At 39.3% G+C, this 11800-nt stretch overlaps 1 long non-coding RNA gene across 1 annotated transcript in view; it reads right to left on the bottom strand.

Annotated features, from left to right (window-relative positions):
• Positions 1–11800, bottom strand: part of LOC109279558 — a 14624-nt gene extending 2824 nt beyond the window's left edge. The window contains exons 1-2 of the long non-coding RNA XR_002086235.1: positions 11763–11800; positions 9216–9440 (exon numbers count right to left, since the gene is read on the bottom strand). This is a non-coding gene — a long non-coding RNA (uncharacterized LOC109279558). The remainder of the gene's footprint in view (positions 1–9215; positions 9441–11762) is intronic.

The raw sequence follows: 11800 nt of genomic DNA, 5'->3' as shown, positions 1-11800 counted from the left end.
GGGAGGGAGGGAGGGAGGGAGGGAGTGTGGTGCTTAGCTGCCAGCTAGGGTTAGACCACAGCAGTAGGTAAGAATTTAAGCAAATTCAATGCACTAAAATGAATGAAGGAAAATTTAAAAAAAACCCACAAAACAAAACAAACGCCACAATCCTGGGAATATGAATCATTAAAATACATAGCAACTCCCACACTTGACTTCTAATACACATTTTTTCTTAAGTTGTTAAAAAAATGAAAATCAGTTTCTATGATTTTATTTTGTTATGGAAACAAAGAAGAGGGGATCCAGTTCCCTGCTGGTATTAAAAAAGTGAGTATACTCAGATATAGTTTTATAATATGTTGATAGATTATTACTCCCTTCATGCCAAATTTTACATCACATTAGATAACTTCAGTAAAAGGACCAAGGATAGCAAAAAAATTAGCTAACTCTTCGGAGAAAATTATGTTGCACAAACCCAAGAAAACAGTTGCTGTTATAGAAACTAACCACAAGCCTACACCCTCCAAACAACATGCATATTTTATTAGCATAACATGTAGCAATAAAGCTGTTTGTGTTTTCCTAAAATGTGCTGGAAGAAGAGCAAGACAGTCACATTTGCATCAACATTTTCATTTTAATTCTGTGAATTTTTCAACAAGAATTGAAGATATTGTGACACCAATTTAGGAAATTTTGTCTTTAAGCACAGGAATGGAACTGTGCGCTTAAGGTCATGGGTGTGCACACATACCTTTCCCAAATTAGTCTATGAACATTGTAAGAGCTACTCAGCACATTGCACAATCATCTTAAAACCATTTGGTTTTGTAAATGACACATCGTTGAATTCCATTTAAGACGGTGGGCTGCAAAGCCGTTATATTTGCTCCTCATTGAACAATAATAAGAGGGCGTGCAAGTTACCAGTCTAATTCCAGAGACGCGTTCAACCTGCTGCCTGCGTGCAGCTGTTTGCTACGCAAGAGATCAGCGAGGGGAGCCACATCGCCCTCCAAGGGAGGGATGCTCTTATGCAACGACCAGTAGCCATCAGCAGAGCTGACTGAAATCTTTCTAGGCAAATTTGCTTCATTTGGAACTGAAAAAAAAAAAAAAAATCTTGTTGGTTTGGTAAGGCTCTCCTCATTCTAAGTGAACAGAAGCAAATACAAGTGCTACGCAAGAGATCAGCGAGGGGAGCCACATCGCCCTCCAAGGGAGGGATGCTCTTATGCAACGACCAGTAGCCATCAGCAGAGCTGACTGAAATCTTTCTAGGCAAATTTGCTTCATTTGGAACTGAAAAAAAAAAAAAAAATCTTGTTGGTTTGGTAAGGCTCTCCTCATTCTAAGTGAACAGAAGCAAATACAAGGAGTATTAATGTGAAATAATTCATTTCATAAGGGGATTTTTTATTTTCCTTGGTCTTGTCGTGATCCATGAAAATTGATGCTTTCCTTTAAATTTCTTAAGACTCGGGTTACTTGGAAGCTGAAGGTCCAAGGGACATGCAGGAAGGCCTCTATGCCATTTGGTACTCTGTGCCAAATGGTCATGCTGTTGCTGGTTAACAATTTACCATAATGACACCCTGTATTTTTATATTAATACTGAAAAGGAGAGGAATGATTTTTTTTTTTTTTTTGGTAAACATTTCTCCTATAAACTGCAAATCAGGTCAGAGCTACTCAAATGCATGCAAACAGATTTCTTTAACTTTCGCCGTGAAGAAAAGAGGGAGCTATCAGCCAGACAGCTCTTCCTTCAGTTGTACTTCATGGAAAAAAAACCCTGTTATCACTCAAGCCAGCCGGCACAGTACCTTTTCCGCTGAGTCTGCACTAAACTTTTTTTCCCTCCATATTCTTGTCCAAACTCAATGACTGGAAAAAAATGGTTCCTGCCCATTGAAAATTGTAACTGCATCAGAAGAGTAGATGGATTTCACAGAGGTTTTATTTCTTTCTTTTTTCTTTTTTTCTTTTTTCTTTTTTTTTTTCTTTTTCCCCTTTTTTTTTTTTCTGGCTAGCTTAAACTCTTTACTTTCTTTGAGCTTTATCCACTCTGCTTTCTTCCTGTCACGTTCTACTCTTGACTGATGTGTACAAGTGTTTCTGCTTTCCATGCTATATCAAATGTAGTCTCGCTGTGGTCATCTGATACAGCAGTTCAGCTATTTCTGTAAGGTTTTTCCTCTGGTGTGGATTTTGGTTAGCTGCAGAAATCTAACTTGCTTATGGACCTCCAATGCGCCAGCTCTAGAAACTTGCATTTTATATTCCATTACTCCACCGACATGACTGAGAAACATCCCCTGCAAACATATCTTACTATTTTTACGAATCCTTCTAATAGCATTACGTTCTCAGATTTCCTCCATCGACGGCTGTGGGATTTTTTCAATGTCTCATTATTATTAATAGCTGTTCATCCTTCATATCTCTTACCTCAAATTCACTTTCAGATATTTCTGTGTTGACAGTTGCAACCTCTGCACTTTATCTAATCTACTGCGTATGTCTTCCCTTTCTTGAATTATGTTCTCCTGAAGCATCATAGACTGAGTTAGCACTTTTGTCTTTATGCCCCCAGAAATACAGCACAAATTCCACCCTTACTACTTTGTAGCAAATGGCTTTTTAAATTCCTTAATGAATGTCAAAATATCCTTTTAGTTTTCCCAAGTTGAGGAATTCAGCCTTGTGAGGTTTTTTTGCTCCTGGTGTACCTAGACAAGGTCCAGAACTGCTGGAGTCAAGCGTACTGTCACTGGTTTTCTCATTTCTTCAGCAGACAGAGTATTGTAAGCTTTTGCTTTGTCTCTTTACTTGAGACTAGTCACAAACCACACAGTGTTTCCTCCATTTCCAGGGTGAATGAAGAGAGATACCCATTCAGGAGAAGTACAATATTTTGCCTTATTTGCTATGTCTGTTTGTGCCCATAAGAGAAATTATTCAAACGTCATTAAGAAATCATAACCAAAAAGATGCAAGACTGAAACAATCTTTTATAAAAAGCTCCATTATTACAGCTTTTTGCAGGGTGCGTAACTCAGAGACAGAAGTGAAATAGCTTGTCAAAAGCTATGCTGAAAATCTGGCCCAGAGCAGGGCGTAGAGCTTAATTTTCAAGAATCAGCTTAGTGCCTTAACCCTCATCCCACACACACAAAGAATAACAAGGGGTCAACATCGCTTCAGTGCAGATGGGAAGGGGGCTGCACACAGATGAATTTACTCTCCCCTCTCATGCCCGGAGGCAGGAGTGCTCCAGCCACTGTTACTGGGAGAAGGAAGAGGGTACACGTCTGAAGACATTTCCTTCCCTCCTCTTCAAACCCATGTTTAAGAACTATTCTCTCCTTCTTCTAAATTAATACTCGAGGGGAAATCACATCAAATGCACGAGAAGTATACTGGATTAAAAAAAATAGGCCTGTTTAATAAATGCATCTTCGGTGTACCATACCAAAACAGATTTCATTAAAAATTTCCCTTAAGATAACATCTTAAAATGAAGTTAAATCTTAAAATGAAGTTAAAAAAAAAAAAAAAAAAAAAAAAAAAAAAAAAAAAAAAAAAAAAAAAAAAAAAAAAAAAAAAAAAAAAAAAAAGAGTCAAATGCTGAGGCACTTGTTTTAATTGGCTTTAACTTCTGCAGTCTAAATGCAAAGTATGAGGCCTATTATAATTTGGATGGCTGGTGCTTCTAAACATAGTGTCAGAATTCAGTGAATGAGGAGAGGGGTGGCAGGCCAGCACACACGCTGCCAAGTGAAACAGCTACTCCAGCCGCGCTGCAAAAGTCAAACGCACACACAGAGCAGCAGCTATAATTAGACATGAACAAACCATATCAGATGTGTTACGAACCCACTTTAATTCAAATATTTCTTGAGGTTTTTCAAGTACGCCTTTCTACTGAGTTGGACTGAAATCTATTTCAGATAATGATGAAGAGTTACCTTGTCAGGGTTTTCTCTCCAAACCAGAGGAGAAACAAGTTGGTAGAAATGCGTGTGCTTAGATCTACTTTTTCCTGGTTCTCCTATTACCCCTCCTAAATCCTTCTCTCTCTTGTTTGGATTTTAAAACATGCCTTCTTGAACTCACAGCTGTGTGAGTTTGGCCAACATTCAAAAAAAGGGACAAGGAGCTTTTTATGTAATACACCTGAAGCTGAATGTGGATTCGGTGATGAAGCAGAAGGTTGCAGGACAGATAGGCTTTGATAAAGCCCTTACATGGTCATAGAAAAGATCTTCAGTATCTTCTCCCCCACTACAGCAAGCACCCAAGTTTTAAAGAGAGTAGCTACAGTAGAAAGCAGCAGGGGCAGCTTTTTGTACCAAGAAGTAGCAAGGAAGTTTTCTCCTAACTTTCAATAATTAGAACTGGTTAATGCCCCTAAGATTGAGGGTGCTTGCTCTCTTCAGTATCTGTTACTCATTTTGATTAAGCATTATCCATATGCTCTCTAATGCTTTCTTTTCAGTCCTTGGTTCCAATGAGAGTTACGGGAATGAGTTACATCAGCTTAGCAGAGCAAAGCATAGAAAAGCTTTGACTTTGTCACTTTCAACTTCAATTTCAATTTTTCAAGCAAAACAATTTCACAATATTTTATCTCACAATTAAAAGGCGAGTAGAAGGTTTCACTACGCTATACCAGAGTATATTTTTAAGTTCCTCTACATGCTTTTTCTCCCTTCTCATTAAATAAACAGCCTGAGTCTTTTCAGTCTCCCTCCATGAGAGCTTTTCCACTCCCTTCATCCTTTCTTCTCGCTCCTCTCCGAGTCGTTCCCCCTGGGCCTTTTCACTGAGCTGCAGATATCCAACTGCAGGCAGCGTGCCGTTCAGTGAATTCCCCAGCTTGGTGAGGTGCCTCTCAAGTTTCTCACAGCTTTCATGAACTTTGCCCAAGTTTACCACCCCATGTCATTTACGGGATTTGTCATTGTGTTCCTCACCCTCTTTCCAAATGTCTAGTAAGGACACAGGTCCTACTCCAGGACCTTTTGCTTGTCACTTCAAATATTGTCATTGCTTTCATTTACATTGTGGCAACTTCTACCCTCTAAAACAGAGTCCTGCTGCCCCCAGCTCCCACGGAGTGCCTCCTCAAGAGCAGAAACCACTTACGCAGGTGGCTTTGAGCCTTCTGTACCCAGCCAGAGCTACACAGAGCCGGCAGGAATCATCCTGTTCCCTTTGCTTTCCAGATGATGGAGCAGAATAAAAGACCGACACTTCTCTGTCAAGAATAACGTTTGCTTGCTTTTCATTTAAATAAAAACTATGGTGATTACAGCTCAACTCTCTATTAGTTGGAGAAGTTCAGAGCACTTTTATTATTATTTGTTCTATTATCAGACACTACAATTTGGTTTGCCGTTTATCTCCTCCTCCTTATCACTTTGGGTGTTGGGGTTTTTTTAACTTGTACCACACTCTGGTTTCTTTCCCCAACCAGCTGCACCTTTACTAAGGAAGCCAAGAGGACATGTCAAGCTTTTGATAGCTCTTGAAGCAAGCTGACCCAAACAAACAAGGGCTCAGGGTTTCTGGTCTGAATTTACACAGCAACGAAGCAAATGTCTGGTAAAATGATTTACGGCATTAATCTTCCTCACATACAAAATGAGCTTAAATGGGCTTAGCTTAATCTTCAACGAGCATTTGCATCATGTCATGGAGAAGGTACAACTTATTACCTAAAAGCAGGAACAGAGAACGTTTTTGAGCAAGAAGCTCAAAACCTGCTTACACTGCAGATGAAAATTGGTCAGCTCACAATGGAAATATCTTGGGTCCAAGTCAGTAATTACAAGACCAGTCATCAGCGCTAAGGACATACCATATTCTTTTTGCCTTGGACATAAATATATTTCAACTGAGAAGAGTCATAGAAAAATGAGAAAAGTCTGGACTTCAGCACTTCCTAGATCAGACAATTACAGACAGCTCTACTTTGGACCACAACGTATTGAGACTCCCAGGTTTTTCCCTGGGCAACAACTGGCCTTTTGCTCAGGGAAGTTCCCTATCAGTTCTCTGAGAGCAAAGTTCTCTCAGCCTTTTTCACACCTGTTAAAAAAAAAAATGCTAAAAAGACAAAACTGAACAGAAAACAGGGAAATATTTGAAAGATAACTAAAAAGTATTAATGAAGCATTTACAGTGCTCAGAAATGTACCTGAAATGTGCCTGCATTGGCAAAGCTGACAACACATGGAGGACCAGAGTCTCACCGCTCCCAGACACCCAGCAGTAGAATTAGGTTCTTTTCTAGCTAAGACATCTTTACCAGATCTGCTTTCACACAACACCCTGTCAGACAGGAAAGAGCAACTACCTCCACTTCACAGGGGAACCGAAGGCGTGGAAAGTTTGTTGTAACATAAGCCAAATGCCTTAGACCTTAGGATGCTGCCTGATTGTTTAACCATTCCTCCCTCAGGGGAAGGAAACTGGGTCCCTTTGGTCTTCCGATACTTACTCTATTAGTTGTCCTTGTTCAAATTACAGCCAGCTACAGAGGTCATGAGCTACTTGTTCATACTCCTGAAAATTTTTATTTTCAGAGCAGAAAACAGATAGACGGGGCCAAGAAGAGGGATGAGCTCAGGGTAGCATAAGCACTCACTTACCCACAAAAGAGGATGTTCCCTCCTTCCTCAGAAGAAGTGAGAATTAAGGAAAGGGTTTTTGGATAGATGTCAAAACTTGTTTTCTCATTACAATTTCCTTAGAAACAAGATTTTTAGGATAGTAAAGAGTTTTAGATATTTGAAGAGTTTCATGATAAAAGATTAGTACGAAAGCTACTAATAATTATTTTTATTTCTGACCGTGATGAAATGGGGTGATTGTTATTAATCTAGACATTACCTTCCAGAAATTACTTCTGCCTTTGCTTGTCTTCTAAGTCTACAGCTTTGAGTGACAGACAACCACTTTTAATAGTAATCTACAGAATTTCTAGAAGCCTTACAGAAATGGCACACGCATACAATGAGTAGTGTATGCACAGGGAAGCCAGTGTCCAACTGCCATAACACACAGTGCGTGCAATACAGTCAGTCTTTGCTTAAGATGCCTCTTAAGATGCTTAAGATGCAATGCCTCTTTGCCCGTCTGAGGCATTCTGGATGCCCCCAGCTTTACTGTGCCTGCAGAAATAACAGCACAACACACGAAAGCAAATCAACCGGTACAAGCGCAGCAAATCTGATGTGCACAGCGTGTGCAACAGGCTGAAGACACATGTTGTAACCTGACTCACTGGCTCTTTGCAGGCTACTTGGGCAACTTTTTGTACCAAATCAGAAGGCATATGGTTTTAATATAAACCTTCGCCCAAACTCCAACCTGGCCACTTGAGTTTCTTTTTCAGAAACATTCAGAAGAAACATTCAGAAAAGAAACAACCAGCAAAACATAAGCTGAGCAAGGCACGGAGACTTCCCAGCCAGACTCCCCTGTGTACTAGCCACATCTGCTTGTGACTATGGTAACAAAAAAGGAAATAATTTACCTTATAGGACAATTGCCACCATGAATTTTTCTTTACTCAGCAAAATAAAACGTTACCTCAAGAGAAGTGGTAATAAATGATATTTTGGATTACATTCTTGTCTATTTTTCTAACTTTAAACACTGATGAATGACATACTTGTCCCTTTTGTTCTCCTATTTCTCATCCTGTCCTCTCCCCCTCTTTTTAAAAGTCTTAAAAGACAGTTCAGTGGTTGCACTTATGCTTGGAAATTATGAATAAGTTTAGAAAGAAACCATTTGTTTTACTTGATAATCCAATTTTTCTAAAGACTGATTGGTTGGAAGTATTTTGTACCATTTGTAAGATTCAACATTTATTCCAGAATTCTTATTTTATTATAGTTGCTGGCAATGATCTTGTCAAAAAGCAAAGCTGTTATTGGCGTCATCCCTAAGAAAGCCATTTTAAGATTCAACAATTATTCCAGAATTCTTATTTTATTATAGTTGCTGGCAATGATCTTGTCAAAAAGCAAAGCTGTTGGCGTCATCCCTAAGAAAGCCATTTTAAGAAATGTAAATTAATTTCTCGCTGTAACAAAGAACTTTAAAACTTAGCCATTTTAAGAAATGTAAATCTATTTCTCGCTTGTAACAAAGACTTTAAAACTTGAAGAGGACTTTTACTCTTCAAGATAAATGGCTTTACAAAGAAACTGAATGGCTCCAACTGTCACATGTATCTTACAGCAGGAGAGAAACTATTTTATTACTCATTATTTGAGATTCCCATCTAAGTATGGTCACAGATAGCAACACAGTGAGCTGTTCTGGACTTCACAGTTGTAAAGCCAGAAAAACTACCTTAAAAGCTGTTTCTCCATTTACAGTCATTGCTAACATATTTCTAAATAGTTCACTAAAAATTTGGTGGAAAAAAAAATATGCAAACTATACCATAAAGCTCCTCTGGAAATGCTGCTCCCATATAGACCTATTAGCTTTGATGGGTAATCTCTGGAGAATCTCACACCAGCAACTAAGCACCTTTGCTGCAGCTGTCTGTCATAACGCTGCCAAAGCAGGCAAGGCAGAAGGGAATATATGCCTACACCTCTGTCACAGTTTACTGCCCAGCATCTTCATTTAAACATGACTGCATTAGCGGTGTGAGCACAGGTCCAAGGTTCCCTCTGGAAGAAATCTCCCCTTTGCCCAGTTCTCGTCCAGGAGTCACCAACATCTGGCACATCCTGTGGAGGTACCATCTCGAGATGGTATAACAGCTGCTACAAGACTCACTAGCAGACTTTCATCAGAGCTCTTAGGTTTTCACATACTGCTCATCCACACATTATAACATTTATTTCCACAGGCTGAAGAAACCTGTCTAACCTGAAGCCAGAGGAGTGCTTAGTGCTGTAAGAAATCCAACAGGGAGTCTCAAAAGAGCCTTACCTCGAGATGGCCCTTTCACACCAGATTGAAAGTTGCCGAGTGCCCTGTTTCCAGGGAGGAGGCTTTCCCAAAAGCAGACCATCCAGACAGCAGCCATGCAAAAGTTTTCTGGAAAACTTTCACAAGATGAATAGGGTGAGGAGGGACCTCTTGGCAATAAAACGGGTCGAGTTACAGTCCAGGGGACTGCAGAGATTCTCAGAGGCGTTGGCTGGTTTGGAGGGCTCCCTAAATTGCCCACTAATATCTACCTGACCTACCTTTTCCCCTTCTGTAATGATCGTCTGCAGGTGCATCAGTCAGTGTCTTCACAACTTCTATCGCAATGAGTTCATAATCTTGGACACAGATGGTGTGACACAAACAGCATCACAGTAGGCAGGTAGATGGCTGAACTTTAATGTAGTTGATGAATAACTGCTTGGCTTCTTCCTCCTTTCCTCTGCTCCTGCTTTCCTCTTCAGTTCCTCAGAGCTTGGGTTCTCCTTGAAAACAAAGTGGAGCACTCCGGTAAGTAGATTCATTGTGTCCCCCCATTTCTTGTCTGCTGCCAGAACTAGCAAATCTTGAAAAGAGGAATTCTTTGTGGAAAGGAAACAAAGCAGTGGGCAGACAGTGCAGAAAGACTTCTAAGGTTATAGTAATGAGGAAGAAGATGTGAATGCAGAAATATGATCCACGTAAAGCATAGTTTTTGTGAGGGTGATCATGATACAGTTAATTACATTTTCTTCTCTGTGTTTCTACACTTTGTTACCATTCTTAATCCATGAGAAGCATCAGTGATTATAAGCAACTACATGAGGGCATAAGTTTTGCATCATAGTTAAAGCAAAAAATACATGCATTTTCTTGTTTCGCAACCATGTTTTTCATTGTATAGCTCCGAGAAGGTAAGAATCAAATTACTACTTCTGCTCGTGGAAATTATTACATTACCTCCTGAAGGTAATTCTAGGCTGTTCCAGCAAAGCAACCTCTAGATGGCACATATGAGAATATTAGAACAGCTATCAGAAAAGAAAAGCAAGCTTGTTTAAATAAAAATCTCTTCAAGTGTTTAGAGGTATATTGTGAACACACAGTTACAAGCTGCAGTTGTATTATCAATACGTGCTAAAAACCACATCATTCTTGGTCGTGTTCTAAGTCAATGACTTCTGTTTACAGAAACATTTTTGTATCTTCCTGAATTAAATTGTAATATTTGATCAGAGAAAAAGTGACTAAACAAAACAGAAAACAAGATGCCATAAAGATTATTTCATTTTATGGCTAGATGGATAATTATAGATAAGGCTACATAAATTACCTCTATCCTGAGTTCCTATTTTCAGTCATTTATTCAAATTATCAATAATTACTACATTTAGCAACTAAACCACTCAAATAATTTCCACTTAGAGTGACTAAAATCCCAATGTTTTCTGCTATGAGAAAAACATTTTCTTTAAGCATATGCTTTGCATCATTTTTGAAACACCCATACAGCCAAAAAGTCTAGAGCCAAAAAACTTTTGAACATTTGAACAGGAAACATTTTGACATTTGAACCAGGAAAAGCCCTTACGGAAATTAAACTCCCCATGTTGCACTTTGTGAAAGAGGCAATGAAGAGTAAGGCATAAAACCCACGACATCAGTTCTCTTATCGAGGGAAACTCATGTCAAGCTGGCAAAGATTTGAGCAAACGGAAGGCTTCTTTACCCTCTATAGGTCAAAACCACAAGCAAAATCTGCCCAGAAAGGGGGGGAACAGTGTTAAACTTGCTACAGCCATGGCCCATGCAACTGCTACTTGGATGAGAGTAATATGTCTTTCAGAGGTTAACCTCTAAACCTGGATGTTTTCATTACTGGATACTTTGGTTCCGCAGCTGATTTCCACGTGGTATAAAGTGTCTAGAGTAAAAACCTTGGCACGACAAGCCTTTCACCATTACAAAGAAAAACTACTAAAACTTTTTCGTATTAAAAACACCAACAGGAAGAAATAGTGCACAGGCAGATTCATTTTCAGAAAGCCAAAGACTAGATATGTTCACCTGAGGGCACAGAAAGATGAGAGAAAGATAAAACAAAATGGATTTACCATAGATGCCAAAAGCCCTTGATGAAAGATACAGCACATACAAATTATCAGAATAATTAGAACTGTGTAAATGCCAAAGAGCCTTTTCAGCAATGACTTGTTAGATCAGAGCAGAAAATTTGTTTCAGATGAGTTCGCGTCTGCTCTTCTTGAACATCCAAGCAACCAAACTTCATTCCAAGTGTGCTCCTGGAAAGCAAGTTTTATAAACACGTGCTCAACTATTTGCACAACTTGTGTGACTACTCATCTTATCAGGGAAAATATCTCATCCTCCTCAGGGATGAGATATTGTTGCAGAGGCAGGACTGAAGTCTTCAAGCACTTCGAGTAGAGACAAAGACTGAAATTCTGTGCTGCATCGCAGGGGTAGAGAAGAAAGGCATGGGCAGGGGGAGGACTGACTCTGCTTTAAATCTCATTAATTCATAGGCTGCCTCAGGTCCTCAAGGATAAGTAAGTTGTGGTGATTTCTCTACACTTGTTATGGGCCATAAAATTCTACACCATCTCTGTATCTCCCTTATATGGGCTATATGTTTTACTAGAAGCTGCACTTGCCATTGAAAGACTGGTACCAAGGGAGGATGCTGGAAGTCAGAGGGTACTAATCAGACACACACCATAAACCACAATTTGAACAAATACTGTCTTGCACTGTCAAATCATAATATATACATGAAAACTACCTTTAAAATAATCTTACAAACCTACCTAAATAATGGATTTTCTCAGGGTCTTTATGCTTCATT

This window comes from Aptenodytes forsteri, unplaced genomic scaffold, assembly GCF_000699145.1.
Source record: "Aptenodytes forsteri isolate BGI_AS27 unplaced genomic scaffold, ASM69914v1 Scaffold2, whole genome shotgun sequence".
Classification (NCBI taxonomy): Eukaryota; Metazoa; Chordata; class Aves; order Sphenisciformes; family Spheniscidae; genus Aptenodytes; species Aptenodytes forsteri.
Note: the sequence above shows the minus strand (reverse complement) of the source record. Positions and strands in the feature narration are given on the sequence as shown.